Source organism: Macaca mulatta, chromosome 15, assembly GCF_049350105.2.
Source record: "Macaca mulatta isolate MMU2019108-1 chromosome 15, T2T-MMU8v2.0, whole genome shotgun sequence".
Lineage (NCBI taxonomy): Eukaryota > Metazoa > Chordata > Mammalia > Primates > Cercopithecidae > Macaca > Macaca mulatta.
In genome coordinates, this window is record NC_133420.1 from 13136864 (window position 1) to 13153014 (window position 16151).

Here is a 16151-nt window from a genome sequence, read left to right on the forward strand (position 1 = left end):
GGCTGAGTGAGTGAATGAGGGAATGAATGAGTGAGTGAATGGGTGAGTGAATGAATGGCTTAGTGAATGAGTGAGTGATTGAGTGAGTGAATCGGTGAGTGAATGAATGAGTGTGTGAGTGACTTGGTTAGTGAATGAGTGAGTGAATGAGTAAATGAATGAGTGAGTGAGTAAAAGGGTGAGTGAATGAGTAAACGACTGAGTGAATGAGTGAGTGAGCGAGTGAATGAGTAAACGACTGAGTGAATGAGTGAGTGAGCGAGTGAAGGAGTGAATGAGTAAGTGAGTGAATGAGTTAGCGAGTGAATGAATAAGTGAGTGAATGAGTGAGTGGGTCGCTCAGAGGAGATGAGGACTGGAGCTGCCCTCTGACTCTTACAGTAGACAGGAGTTGAGGGAGCAGTCTGAAGGGCGGGATGTGCCCACTCGGTACATATACCCTGCTCCACACATCCCCAAGAAACCCAATCTCACCAGAGTGGTCTCTTGAGAATTATTAGTAACAACCTTTTTTCCCAATATTTCACATGTGCAGGATGATTTCTTTCTTTCCTTTAAAATGCCAATCATTTTTTGGACTTGGAATTCTCCACTGCTGGTCCACGCCACTGTATTCTCCCATAGGGGCATCCTCCGAGTTGGAGAAAGAGTCATTCCCAGGAATGGATAAAAGCCAGAAGGGCATCATCCGGTGGGGCACCTTCTCCTATCATCCTCCCCTTCCTGCCTGGGTTACCCTGAGTGACTTGGTTTGGAGGTCTACAAAATGCGGACGCATCAAATTTGGATAAAAGCCTAAGCAGTTTAAGAGGTTGTAGTGCTAGCAGGAAGGTCTTTGGCTCCCAGCACCCTCCTCCCCTCCAGTCTCTGCTGGACCCAGGACTCTGACTCCACCTTCGGCCTTGGGGGTTTCCTTCCTTCCTTCCCAGCCACTGAGCCGCCTTGGACTAATCTGCAACCTCAGAGACACAGCCTTCCTCCTTTCCTCCTGCCTCTTCCTCCCTTCTCACTTTCCTTCTGCATCTTTCAGGACTTTGGAAAGTCCAAGAATAAGCAAAACCGTAGGCCAGAAAACGCTGCCTTCAGCCCATTCCCCTCCCACCAGCTTCCCTTCAGATTCCTTGATCTTTCAAAATTATTTTGCTTTGTATCTAGATGCTAAACTTTATATAGAAAACAGGTGGGGTTGGTTCCTTGACCGGGTACAGTGGCTCACACCAACAATCCCAGCGCTTTAGAGGCCAAGGCGGAAGGATTGCTTGAGGTCATATGTTTGAGACTAGCCTGGGCAACACAGGGAGACCTCGTCTCTACAAAATTAAAAAAAAAGAAAAATTAGCCTGGAGTGATGGCACTTCTGTAGTCCCAGCTACTTGGGAGGCTGAGGTAGGAGGATCACTTGAACTCAGGAGTCTGAGATTACAGTGAAATATGATTATATCACTGCACTCCAGTTTGAGCAAGAGAGTGAGACACTATCTCCTAAAAAAAATAAAAATAAAAAGTGCTGGATTCCATATCCAAGCCCACAGCCAACTGCGACATGCGGATCTTTTATTTTTATAATCCGCCTCTCTTGTCTAAGTGCCAAATGGCACTCACATCGTGTGTAACTACTTCCACCTTTGTCTGGCTTCTCTTTCCTTACGTATTAAGAATCAGGTTGCATAGAGTTCTGAAAAAATAAAATAATAAATCAGCTGTGTGCCGTGGTTCAGGTCTATAATCTCAGTGCTTTAGAAGGCTGACACAAGGATTGCTTGAGACCAGGAGTTCGAGACCGGCTTTGGACACATAACGAGATCCTGTTGTTATGCCCAGACCGTTTATTCCCCGAAGAAGACCACCAGAGTCCAGAGTCAAAGCTAAGCAGCAAGGATCTTTATTACAGGTTCGAACCTGGAGCTCTCCTGCCCGTCTCGTTTCACGAGCAAGTGAGAGCTCCAGGTTCGAACCTGTAATAAAGATCCTTGCTGCTTAGCTTTGACTCTGGACTCTGGTGGTCTTCTTCGGGGAATAAACGGTCTGGGCATAACAAATGGGGGCTCGTCCGGGATTTCCCCCAAGCCCACCAGACCCCCAAGTCAACGGATCTTAATCTGTAGGTAAGCCGGCTTTGTCACTGTCTCTGTCTTTGTCTCTGTCTGTCTCCCTGAAATTTCGCGAAATCCGTAATCTGTAATCTGTATTGGTCTGTTCTGTAAGTGGCACGGTCTTGGCGGATGCGCTAGAAGGCAGCCACTCGGGACTGGTGGGAGACGTTCCCCAGTGCCCATCTGGGGGCCTCCATCCTTGGTTGCCCCGTCTGACTCAGGTCGGAAGTCCGACACGCGCTCGCGAATGCTCATCGTTATTACTGTCTGTCCGTTATTGTTAAGTGTTAAGTGTAAGCCCAAAACGAAACATAAAACCTTTTCTTCCCCCTCCAGGACCGGACCTGTCGGATACTCCCCTCTGCTTCACACTCATTTTCGTCCCCCCTTCTCTTTGTAGGAGCAGTCCAAAGATGGGCAACAACCAGAGCACGCCGCTCTCACTCCTTGTTACCAATTTTAAGGATGTGAAGGCTCGGGGGCGTAACTTAAGCGTAGAACTAAAGAAGGGAAAGCTAGTTACTTTCTGCCGTTCGGAGTGGCCCTCTTTTGGCGTAGGGTGGCCCTCTGAAGGAACTTTCTGTCTCTCTATTATTACTAAGGTAAAAACTAAGATTTTCCTGCCAGGGCAGTCAGGACATCCTGATCAAATTCCTTATATTCTAGTGTGGCAGGATCTTGTGGAAAACCCACCACCCTGGATAACTCCATTCATCCTTGAGCCCTGCAAAGTCCTAGTAACGCGACCTACAAGACAAAAGACTCCCTCTGCTCCCTCGGCCCCTGTGCTGCCGGACAGCCAGGACCCCCTAACGTTAGAACCCACATTTCCCCCACCATATCAGCACCTTATCCCGCAGGACCCAGTCCCCCAGGGTGGTGCTTCCGTAGAGGGAAACCGAGAAGCGGAAGCAGCCGAGAGTGAAAGTAACCTGGGGGGGCCGGCCGGCCGAACACGAGGCCGCGTACAGCGGGACCAAGCTTCCCGACTCCCTGACTCCACTGTAGCCCTGCCTCTCAGAGAAATAGGATCGCTCGATGATACCGGGCTCTCCCGTCTCATGTATTGGCCTTTTTCCACCAGTGATTTATACAATTGGAAGTCCCAAAATGCTCGGTTCTCAGATAATCCCAAAGATCTAACCTCGTTGTTAGACAGTGTCATGTTTACTCACCAGCCGACCTGGGATGACTGTCAACAGCTCCTCTGAATCCTGTTCACAACGGAGGAGCGGGAAAGAATCCAAGTTGAGGCCAGAAAACTGGTTCCAGGAGATGACGGCCAGCCAACTGCAAATCCTGACCTCATTAATGCGGCTTTCCCTTTGACCCGGCCCAGATGGGACTACAACACGGCAGAAGGTAGGGGACGACTGCTCATTTATCGCCAGACTCTAATGGCGGGTCTCCGGGCTGCAGCTCGCAAGCCCACCAATTTGGCTAAAGTATATTCTGTGTTACAAGGTAAGACAGAAAGCCCCGCTGTGTATTTAGAGAGATTAATGGAAGCCTTCAGACAGTTTACCCCTATGGACCCGGAAGCACCGGAAAATCAGGCAGCGGTAGTAATGTCCTTTGTAAACCAGGCAACACCAGATATTAAAAGAAAACTCCAGAAATTAGAAGGTTTAGAGGGAAAGCAGATTCAGGACCTCCTTCAGATGGCCCAGCGAGTTTATAATAATAGGGATACTCCAGAAGAAAAACAGTTCAAGGCAACCAAAGAAATGACCAAAGTCTTAGTAGCAGCTTTCCCCCAGGCAGGAAATGGCCAAAACAGAAAGCAGAAAAAGCAAGGCCCTAGGCAAGGATTAGAAAAAGATCAGTGTGCTTATTGCAAGGAACGTGGCCACTGGATTAAAGACTGCCCAAAGAAACGGAGACCAGCTAACCCTACCTCCGTACTCGTTACCCAGGACTCTGACTAGGGAGGACGGGGTTCGGACCCCCTCCCCGAACCCAGGGTAACTTTGCAAGTGGAGGGGTCCCCAGTTCGCTTCTTGGTCGATACTGGGGCGGAACGCTCAGTCCTAACCAAACCAATTGGAAAAATGTCTAAGAAAACATCCTGGGTGCACGGGGCCACAGGCATCAAAAAATACCCCTGGACAACCCAGAGGACTGTAGACTTAGGAACGGGAAAAGTCTCCCATTCCTTCCTAGTCATCCCAGAGAGCCCCTGCCCTCTACTAGGGAGGGACTTGCTGACAAAGATGGGGGCCCAAATCCACTTTGAGCCAGAAGGGCCCAAGATAACTGATTCCCAAAACAGGCCAATATCTATCCTGACTGTCACCTTAGAAGATGAGTACCGACTCCATCAAGAGCAAAAGCCCCCCGATCAGGGAATTGACTCTTGGCTCCAGCGTTTCCCTGAAGCGTGGGCAGAAACTGGGGGCTTGGGGCTAGCTAAACATCGACCTGCCATATTTGTGGAAGTTAAGCCAGGGACGGACCCCGTTCGGGTTCGGCAATATCCTATGCCCCTGGAGGCAAGAGAAGGAATTACGCCCCATATCCGCCGACTCCTAGACCAGGGAGTCCTACGGGCTTGCCACTCATCCTGGAATACTCCACTGTTACCTGTTCGTAAACCCAACAGTACGGACTACAGGCCAGTACAGGATTTAAGAGAAGTTAATAAAAGGGTCATGGACATACATCCCACTGTGCCCAATCCATACACCCTTCTGAGTGCCTTACATCCCAAAAAACAGTGGTATACCGTTCTTGATCTAAAAGACGCTTTCTTCAGCCTTCCTCTGGCTCCCAAAAGTCAAGAACTCTTTGCATTTCAATGGACGGATCCTGAGAGGGGCATCAACGGTCAGCTAACATGGACCAGACTGCCACAAGGGTTCAAGAACTCGCCAACTCTGTTCGATGAAGCCCTTCATGAAGATCTGGGTGAGTACCGGCGGCAACACCCTGAAATAACTCTTTTGCAATATGTTGATGATCTCTTAATAGCGGCCAGGTCCCCGGAAACTTGTGTTCGAGGGACTGAGGACCTCCTGAAGACTCTGGGGGAGCTAGGCTACCGAGCCTCAGCAACAAAGGCTCAGATCTGCAAGTCGGAGGTAACTTATCTGGGGTACCTATTAAAAGGGGGGCAACGCTGGCTAACCAAAGCCCGAAAGGAAACAGTCCTACGCATCCCTAGACCCCAGTCAACACGGCAAGTGAGAGAATTCCTGGGGTCGGCAGGGTTCTGTAGGTTATGGATACCCGGATTTGCTGAGTTAGCCAAGCCCCTATACCAGGCAACAAAGGAACGGCAGCCCTTCAATTGGACGGAAGAGGCTGAGCTGGCCTTTCAGCAAATCAAAACTGCCTTGTTATCAGCCCCCGCGCTGGGGCTCCCTGATGTCTCCAAACCCTTCCACTTATACGTGGATGAAAGTAAGGGTGTTGCAAAAGCCGTGTTAACACAGTACCTAGGCCCCTGGCAGAGGCCAGTTGCCTATTTGTCAAAAAAATTAGATTCAGTGGCTGCTGGCTGGCCACCCTGCCTCCGGATAATCGCGGCGACCGCCCTAATGGTCCGAGACGCTGATAAACTTATCATGGGGCAAGAGTTGCGCGTTATAACCCCGCATGCCATTGAAGGCGTCCTCCGGCAGCCGCCGGACCGATGGATGAGTAACGCCCGGCTCACCCACTATCAAGGACTGCTGTTAAACCCCCTCAGAATAACTTTTCTGCCCCCAACCTCTTTAAACCCTGCTTCACTGCTGCCAAATCCAGACTTGGACGCCCCGTCCCATGAGTGCACTGAGATACTGGCTCAGGTGCATGGGGTGCGGGAGGACCTGCAAGATCGTCCGCTCCCCGACACAGAACTCACCTGGTTCACTGATGGCAGCAGCTATGTCCACCAAGGCCAGCGGTATGCAGGAGCGGCTGTAACGTCAGAGACTGAGATACTTTTTCAGGATGGACAGAAGCGTTCCCAACTAAGAGAGAAACTGCTCAGGTTGTAGCAAAGAAAATTTTGGAAGAAATCCTCCCCAGGTATGGCTTTCCCTTCCAAATAGGGTCAGACAATGGACCAGCCTTCATTGCTAAGGTAAGTCAGGATTTGGCTTCCATTCTGGGGGCAAATTGGAAATTACATTGTGCTTATAGGCCCCAAAGCTCAGGACAGGTAGAAAGGATGAATCGGACTCTGAAGGAGACCTTAACTAAATTGACCATGGAGACTGGCGCTAATTGGGTAGTACTTCTCCCCTACGCTCTGTTCCGGGCCCGAAATACCCCTTACAGACTAGGCCTCACACCATATGAAATCACGTATGGCAGACCCCCACCCCTGGTCCCCAGTCTAAAAGATGACTTACTCAAACCTGAAACTGAAAATGTCTCTGAGCTCCTGTTCTCCTTACAAGCCTTACAGAAAATTCACCAGGAAATTTGGCCCAGACTACGAGAACTGTACGAGGCAGGACCTCCGCCGACGCCTCATCCGTTCCAGCCGGGAGACTGGGTCCTAGTCAAGCGCCACCGGCAAGAAACTCTTCAACCCAGGTGGAAAGGACCACTGCAAGTACTCCTGACTACTCCCACCGCTCTCAAAGTAGAAGGCATCGCTTCGTGGATCCACTACACACACGTCAAACCAGTGGACCCAACATCCGACCTTCTCGAGCCGTCTGGAGCACCGGTTACATGGACTGTAGACAAAGCTAAGAACAATCCCTTAAAGCTAACCCTGCGCCGTCATCCCCATAGCCGTAACCATGTCTAGCTTACCTATGCTTTTATGCCTTATGCATCTGACTCTCCTCACTGCTGCGCCGTCTAATCCCTATGTCTGGAGGTTCTGGCTCTATGAAAACAAAACTCACCCCGGGGAAACCCCCCAAGCGGGTAAACTGCTAGCTAGCACAGACTGCCCACCCTCAGGGTGTAATACTATAGTTTACCTCAATTTCACTAGGTTCCAGATTGCCCAACCAGCAACACCCATGATCTGTTTTGAATATGATCAAACTGAATATAATTGTAAAAATTATTGGTGGCACCAGAGTGCAGGTTGCCCATATAGCTACTGTAAGACGCACTCTGTCCGATACTGGAGAGAACGACAAGGGTGGTATTTTTACAAAACTGAGTCTCCCGTCACTTACACTTGGATAATTAGAGACCCATGGGACTCTCGGTGGACAACCCCACAACATGGGGGAGTATATTACTCATCAACTAGTACCTGGCCCAGTAGCCATTTATATCTGTGGAGAAGTCTAGTCCAGATTCAACCCTTAATCCACACACAAATCCACAGGCAAGAAACCAAGTTATCACAAGACTTGCAGCCCTTCTCCTGGCTAACTCTATTACGGGAAGGGCAAGCATTCGCCAACCTCACTGGTTTAGGCGACCTGTCCTCTTGCTTTATGTGTGCAACCCTAGGAAGACCACCATTAACGGCTGTTCCTCTATCCTCCCCTCCCACAAACTATACAGGTTTTAACTCATCGATAGTCACGATACCCGATGTAGCCCTGTACCGTGACCCATACCAAGAGAAATACCCCTATTGTTATTCGGCATTTAGCAACAGCCTCTGCAACCAATCGGCTACATACCCTAATAGTCCCATATATGCTCCCCCTGGTGTGTTCTTCTGGTGTAATATGACTCTGTTAAAAACTCTGTCCAAAAGCATCTCTGACGGACAGTTGTGTATCCCTGTTACCCTAGTTCCCCGACTGACACTGCTAACCCCGGCAGAGTTCATAAGCTGGGCAGGGACCGCCCCAACTAAAACTGCGCGACATAGACGAGCAGTTTTTCTACCACTAATTGCCGGAATATCCTTAACCACCTCTGTCGTCGCAGCGGGGTTAGCAGGAGGGGCCCTACAACACTCCATGATAGAAAACGACAAGCTGTTACAACAATTCTCTGTTGCTATGGAAGACTCCGCCTATTCCCTAGCCTCCCTTCAGCGGCAGCTCACCTCCCTAGCACAGGTCACCCTTCAAAACCGCAGAGCCTTAGACTTACTCACGGCTGAGAAAGGAGGTACCTGTATGTTCCTCAAAGAAGAATGCTGTTTCTATATAAATGAGTCAGGGTTAGTTGAGGAAAGAGTCCAACGCCTACACGAACTAAGCTTAGAAATGAAAAAGCAACAATTCACTACAGCCGCTAACAATTGGTGGAGCTCTTCAATGTTTTCCCTTCTGGCACCCCTTTTAGGCCCCCTAATGTCTTTACTACTTCTATTCACTATAGGCCCCTGTGTGGTAAATAAAAGTTTACAATTTGTCAGAGAAAGGTTTGATACCATCCAACTAATGGTCCTCCGTAGCCATCACCAGCCTCTCCTGCACCCAGAAAGTGAGGCTATATTATAAGACTCTGGAAATCCAAGATTGGACATCCAGTTACTTATGAGAAGGGAGAAATGAAAGGACACAAAGATAGATGTGTACCCGCCCCCCACCCGCTACACCCTTGTTCTGCTCTCTAATCTTTGCACGTACCAGAGGTTTCGTAAGTTCTGTAAGTACATGTTTCTCTTTCTGAGGCCAGGTCACAAGGAATGTTTAAGTAAGATAGCCAGGTCACAAGGTGTGTTTAAGCAAGATAGCCATAAACTGGTCGTGCAACCTGATGCAATATAATTAACTGCCTTTGTGTAAAACTGCTCTTCCGCCTCAAGGGTTGTACTGAAATATCAGAAATGGCGGGAACCAATCATAGTTTGCCAAATCGCTTTGTTCAAACTCCAGCCAATCATACCTCTAATTTGTATAATGATTCTATGCCTACTTTCCTTAGACTATATAACATTGTTCGGAGCTCAGTAGGGGAGCTCTCCTGCCCGTCTCGTTTCACGAGCAAGTGAGAGCTCCAGGTTCGAACCTGTAATAAAGATCCTTGCTGCTTAGCTTTGACTCTGGACTCTGGTGGTCTTCTTCGGGGAATAAACGGTCTGGGCATAACACTGTCTCTACAAAAAATAAAAAAATAATAATACAACATTAACAGGACATGGTGGCACACCTGTAGTCCCAGCTATTCGGGTGGTGGAGGCCTGAGGATTGGCTTGAACCTGGGAGGTTGAGACTACAGTGAGCCGTGATCATACCACTACACTTTGGCCTGGGTGACACAGTGAGACTCTATTTCTAAATAAATAAATAAATAAATAAATAAATAAATAATAAACAAAATAAAACCAGGTAGAAGTTTCCCAAGACTTTGATGCAGAAACAGGTTGCCCTGAACCAATTAAAATTAATACCTGAAAACTAGAAATGAAAGAAAGAAGTTGCATTATTTCTGTAAAGTATGAGGCCATTACAAGTTTTACTTTCTCTAGGACATTTTCTCAGTGTTGTTAACGGAAGTCCACTTCACAGAATGACTTCATCTCCTGAGCACGTTGGAGAACGATGATTAAAGAGACTTCCTGGCATTCCCGATACTTTTAGTGTCACATGGAAACAGCAAGAGCCGTATGTGTGAAAAGGATGGTATAAAAGCGGAAGACACTGGTTTGTTCTTTCACGAACATCATCAGAACATTTCCCTAATGACTAGCATTACATCAGAAAATGGGGGGAGAGAGAGATGGTTCTTTATTGGCAAATAAGTTACATGAATTTCCCAGTTAGAAAAACAATCATGATTTAAGCCATGTCAGATGAGGTCAGATATGTCCTATGCTTCAGTTATGCAATGCTACCTCTGAATATTGATTGACAGGTATCTTCCAGAGACCTGTGACCTGTCACTGTGTACAAGCTTGAATTCATAACTACCAGTCCTTGAAGCTCCCTTGCTGCCCGAGCTGAACTGAAGTGGCGCCCGACTGAGGCATTCAAGGGAAAATTCACTGAAATATTTGAAACCACCGCCACGAACAAGAATGCTCTTCCTGTGTGCCAGAATGTACACCCACAGTGTTATCTTGTTAGTTGTATATGCCAGCATCCTGCAGGAGCTTTTATGTTTTTTGGGTGTCAACATTGAGATTCTAATGTAAGCTGCAGACCTCTTCCTCTGCCTGCAAGCACGCCCACCCACAACCACGTGTTGCCTGGTTTAGAGAACTCCTGAGCCTGAGGCTGCGGCCCCCTGCAGGAGGAGGAGTGAAGCCCAGACCAGGGACAGGGTCAGAGCTGCGGTCACTCATCCAGGGGTGGACAGCTGTGCATTCTTGGGTGAAGGGGTGGCCTGCCCCTCCACACCTGTGGGTGTTTCTCGTTAGGTGGAACGAGAGATTTGAGAAAAGAAATAAGACACAGAGACAAAGTATAGAGAAAGAAAAGCGGGGGCCCAGGGGACGGGCGCTCAGCTTACAGAGGACCCACGCTGGCACCGGTCTCTGAGTTCCCTTAGTATTTATTGATAATTATCTTTACCATCTTAAAGATAAGGGAGTGGCAGGACAATAGGATCATTGTAGGGAGGAAATCGGCAGTAAGACATACGAACAAAAATCTCTGTGACATGAATAAGTCTAAAGGAAAATGCTGTGCCTTGAGATGCATATGCAAACATCTCCATAAACATTTTAGCATTATTGTTTCAGTCTATCACATGGAGAGAAACCTTGGACAATACCTAGCTTTCCTAGGCAGAGGTCCCTGCTACCTTTGGCCGTGTACGTGTCCCTGGGTAGTTGAAATTAAGAGAATGGTGATGACTTTTAACCAGCAAGCTGCCTTCAGGCACTTCTTTAACAAAGACACATCCTGCACAGCCCAAAATCCATTAAACCTTTAGTCACCGCAGCACATGTCTCTTGCAAGGACAAGGTAGGGGGTAGGGTCACAGATTAACAGTGTCTCAAATACAGAACAAAATGAAGTCTCTTATGTCTACTTCTTTCTATATAGACACAGTAACAGGCTGATCTCTCTTTCTTTTCCCCACACTTGGGAGGGCCCAGATACCTTCTTCTCTTGGAAGACCAAGCCCAGAGCCTTGGTGGTCTTTGAACCCAAATAGACTTTGTGGTCTAGGGAATGAGAGCCCCACTCACCAGAGAAGAAATTGGGAATCTTGGTCCTGAGTTTGTGGGGCAGACTTTTGCCATTTTCCTCCCCCTTTCCCTGCCATGCCCTATTTGAAAAGAAGTCACTTCCATTTCAGTAAGCCAAGATTGCGCCACTGCACTCCAACCTGGGCAACAGAGTGAGACTCTGTCTCAAGAAAAAAAAAAAAATCAAACAACAACAACAAAAAAAAAAACCCAAAAAAACAGATCACTTCAAAGCCTCCCTGTTCAAACAGTTGATACTTCAACAACAGCATTTAAACCGTGTGGGTCACTTACTTACACATGGATTTTCTTTCACTTCTGTCACCCCTTAGACAGCAAGACCAACCCCTCCTCCTCTCCTCCCACCTCCTCCTCCTCAGCCTACTCAATGCAAGAATGAGGAGAAGAACCTCTATGATGAGGCATTTTATGAATAGTAAACACATTTTCCTTATGATGGCTTTATTTCCTCTAGCTTACTTTACTGTAAGAATACACTATACAATACATATAACACACAAAATGTGCGCTAACCGACTCTCTACGTGATCACTGAGGCTTCCACACAAGAATAGGCTATTAGTAAATTCCTTTTGGCGTAGTCAAAAGCTATTTTCCGAATTTCAACTGTATGGTGGGTTGGTACCCCTAAGCTCTGTATTGTTCAAGGGTCAATTGTATTGCTTAAGAGGTGGTCATTGGAACACTCCTTAGGGGCTATTATTTTTTTTTTTTTTTTTTTGAGACGGCGTCTCGCTCTGTCGCCCAGGCTGGAGTACAGTGGCCGGATCTCAGCTCACTGCAAGCTCCGCCTCCCGGGTTTACGCCAATCTCCTGCCTCAGCCTCCTGAGAAACTGGGACTACAGGTGCCCGGTACCTTGCCCGGCTAGTTTTTTGCATTTTTTTTAGTAGAGACGGGGTTTTACCGTGTTAGCCAGGATGGTCTCGATCTGCTGACCTCGTGATCCGCCCTTCTAGGCCTCCCAAAGTGCTGGGATTACAGACTTGAGCCACCGCGCACGGCCCAAGGGGCTATTTTTTTGTTTAAAAAAGTTTTTGCCACAATGGGCCACTCATTTAAGGCCCTAGGATTCCTCACTTCTGAGCTCCTGCTGCCATAGACCAAGTGCTGGTCATTTCTGTTGCTCAACATACTTGTCACTTCCATCCATCACAGGACCCACTCTGACCTTCCAGGAGCTGCTCCTTCCACTGCCTGTGATCCTGAGGGTCAGCACGTCCAGTCAGGCCAAGTAGCAAGATCAGTCCTCTCCTCTGCCCCAGTTCATGGATGGGCACAGGATGCGGGTGGTGGGGGTAGTCCACACAGTTCCTGCTAATACCACTGGATCATCAGGTGGGGAGAGTCAGCTTGCATAGTGAAACCAAAGAGAGCTGCGAGATGGAGAGTGAGAGTGAGAAACCAAGAGAATGAGACACACACACATGCAGAGAGAGAGAGAGAGAGACAGAAAGAAAAAAAAAGAAAGAAAGAAAGGAAGGAAGGAAGGAAGGAAGGAAGGAAGGAAGAAAGAAAGAAAGAGAAAGAAAGAAAGGAAAAATAAAGAAAGAAGGAGAGTGAGAGAGACAGAGAGAGAGAGACAGAAAAAGTCAGAGAAGCAGGGACACAGAGAGACATGGAAAGATGGAGAAAGAGATGAGGGGAAGAGAGAGACAGAGACACACACAGAGTCTTAAAAAGAGACAGAGAGAGACAGAGCAACCAGGAGAGAGGCACAGAGAGGGAGAAACAGAGACAGACAAAGTGAGAGGCATAGAGAGATGGAAAGAGAGATGGGGAGAGAGATGGAAAGAGAAATGGGGAGAGGGACAGAAAGAGAGAAGCAAAAGCACAACATTCCTTGAATTGCTTCTCCCTGAAGTCACCATTCTATTTCTGTACTTCCAGTTGCCACCAAGAATCTTTCTCAGTCACCTGTCCTCCTTCCTTCCCCATCTTCCTCACGCCCTCTTACTAAAGCCTCCTGAAATCTGCCTTCCCAATGACAACTCCTTGAAATGTCACCACTGACTTCCAAACAACCAGCAAATAAAAAAGGTTTTTAAAGCAATTACTTCCACCAGTTTCTCAGTTTAACTAATGTTATGGTGCTGTTTCTGAATACCTCTCTCAAAAATCTTTCTCTTTGTTTTTTATTTCTTTGCATGAATTCACATGAAAATAGAGCACAACATATTATAGTGAATATAGACTATAAATGATGTTTTGTGCATGCCTTATTATTAGTGATAAACACTGTATAAATAATTTATTTTTGCCATTTCTTTCTTACTATGGCTTGAAAGTGTCCCCCAAATTTCAAGTGTTGGAAACTGAATCCCCCATGCAGTAGTGCTGAGGGGAGGGATCTTTAAGGGGTGATCAGGTCATGAGGGTTTCGCCCTCATGTGTGGACAAATGTTGTTATTGGGGGAGTGGGTTCCTTATCACAAGTGTTGGTCTGTTACAAAAATGAGTTTGACCCCTCTTACTCCTTCATGTTCTCTTGTCCTTCCACCTTCCTGTGGGATGACACAGCACAAAGGTCCTTGCCAGATGCCCACCACCCCTTCACCTTGTACTTCCCACTTCCAGGACTGTGAGAAGTGAATCTCTGTTTTTGTAAATTACCCAGTCTCAGGCACTCTGCTAAGAGAAGCAGAAAACAGGCTAAGACAAAATGTTTTAGGATTCTCTTCCCTCACAGTTACAGTGAGAAGTTTATAGCTTTGTTTTGCTTTGTGGAAAATAAAATGCTAAATAACAGGCATCATTTTGAAGGTTTCTCTTTGCATCCAAATATTTGATTCATTTTAAAATTTCTATGACACTGAGTTGTTGACCCTTGCTTCTGATGCCTCAGAGATGTCTGGAAGAAAATCACGGAGGAAGCCTTGAGTGCCATGTAATCCGTCTTATCTAAGTGCCCTCTGGACTTCGAGAAGGCTCTTTCTGTGAAGCAGAGAGCTAACAATGTAGCCCAGCTCAAGACACTTTCCTGGAAAAGTTTTCAGAACACAGCCATTCCTGGGGAGCATCACAGCTTTTAGACTTCACAACAGGCACCAGAGAGCAATCAGAAGACCATCGAATATTTTGCCTGAATTCCTTCCAGCATTTTGTTCCAGGAACCTTGAAACTCCCTCCCCCTGCACTTGGGTCTTAGGTTTCTCTTTCCCAACCCAAACAGACTAGTGTTTAAACAATCCCCAAGACGATGATGTCTCAGCGTTACACATAATTGAATTGTAAATCTTCTCAATTCAGAAAGAAAAAGTATGGAAATAATTCAGAAGCCCTTGAGTTTTTAGCAAGAAGAATCTACAGTGAGGGAGAGACTCTTTTTATCCTGCGAATTTCCGACGTGCTTCTTCCACACACGATCCTTGCTTGTGTCTCTCTCCAAGCCTGTCTGTGAATAACCCACTCATCCTTCCAAGTTCAACTAAAACGCCATGTGACAGAAACAGTTGGTTCAACATCCATGTCTTCCTCCTCTTCTGCCCAAAGCTCTGCACTAAATGCTTCAATTCCCAGCTGTCTTTGTACACCCATGTGGCCATGTTGGTGCATTCTGGCCCATGTGATATAAGTAGAATTGTTGAGCAGGACATCCAAAAGGACTTAAAAGAAGCCAAACTACTGAGTACGACGTTGTTTTATTTTTTCTTTTTCCTGCTGCTTTGAATGCAGCTGTGATTGCAGGAACAAAGCTGATCTCTTGGGCCATGAGGTGACCTAGAAGATACAACCACCTTCAGTCAAAGTGCCTGAAGGAATGATAGGAGAAACTGGGCTCTCTGATAAGATCACAGATCCAGTGCACAGGGGAGGACTGCCTGCCTTCAGATTCCTTTCATGTGAAAAGACAGACCTTTCTATGTGTGAGCCTCTGTTAGCTTGAATCTTCTGTTTTATGCAGCCAAACTGAAGCCTAACTGTCACATACTGTCTACTTCTATTTTAGGATGCTCTCTCTAATCTCTTAGGTAATTGTGTCCCCCTAGAAACCTATGGAGAGCTGAAGGGGTTTTAGGATCATGGAATTCACCCTCCTCCTTTGGTAAAAGAGGACAAAGGCCAGAGAGCCGTGCGATGGCTGAGGCATGCGATTGTAAACCAAAAGGTACCTGAGACCGATCTCAATCCATTTAAAAGTTAATTCTGTCAAGGTTAAGGACATGCTTGGAAGAAAAAAACCCGGAATCACAGAAACAGTCTGTGGTCTGTGCCTTCCTCCCAAGATGATTTTGAGGGCTTCAGTAGTTAAAGGGGAAGGGTGGGCTGGAGGAAAAGGGTGGGCTGGAGGAAAAGGGTGGGCTGGAGGAAAAGGGTGGGCTGGAGGGAAGGGTGGGCTGGATGAAAAGGGTGGGCTAGGTCGGGCGCGGTGGCTCAAGCCTGTAATCCCAGCACTTTGGGAGGCCGAGACGGGCGGATCACGAGGTCAGGAGATCGAGACCATCCTGGCTAACACAGTGAAACTCCGTCTCTACTAAAAAATACAAAAAACTAGCCGGGCGAGGTGGCGGGCGCCTGTAGTCCCAGCTACTCGGGAGGCTGAGGCAGGAGAATGGCGTAAACCCGGGAGGCGGAGCTTGCAGTGAGCTGAGATCCGGCCACTGCGCTCCAGCCTGGGCGACAGAGCAAGACTCTGTCTCAAAAAAAAAAAAAAAAAAAAGAAAAGGGTGGGCTAGAGGGAAGGGTGGGCTAGAGGGAAGGGTGGACTGGAGGGGAAGGGTGGGCTGGAGGAAAAGGGTGGGCTGGAGGGGAAAGAGGGAGCCTGTGGTCATCCTCAGGTTGCAAGAGAAAGAGAGCAGGTGGGGAATGGTCAGTTATGTCTTCATCTCACAGGCGGTAAATCAGTCCTTTACATAAGATAAGGTGAACATAGACCAGCTTCCTGTGGAGATACGTAACCCTTTATCTGTAGCTATCCGCTTAGGAACAAAAGGAAAGGCAGTTTCTTGCATGATTCAACTTCCAGCTTAATGCTTTTTTCTTTTTGGCTGTGAATTGGGGTCCTGAGGCTTCATTTTGCCCTGCACACTATATTGT

At 47.4% G+C, this 16151-nt stretch overlaps 1 long non-coding RNA gene across 1 annotated transcript; it reads left to right on the forward strand.

Annotated features, from left to right (window-relative positions):
- Positions 1-1809: 1809 nt before the first annotated feature.
- On the forward strand, positions 1810-8991 carry LOC144334843 (uncharacterized). Its single transcript, XR_013405083.1, has 2 exons — positions 1810-2105; positions 6482-8991. It is a non-coding gene; the product is annotated as an uncharacterized LOC144334843 (long non-coding RNA).
- Positions 8992-16151: the final 7160 nt, after the last annotated feature.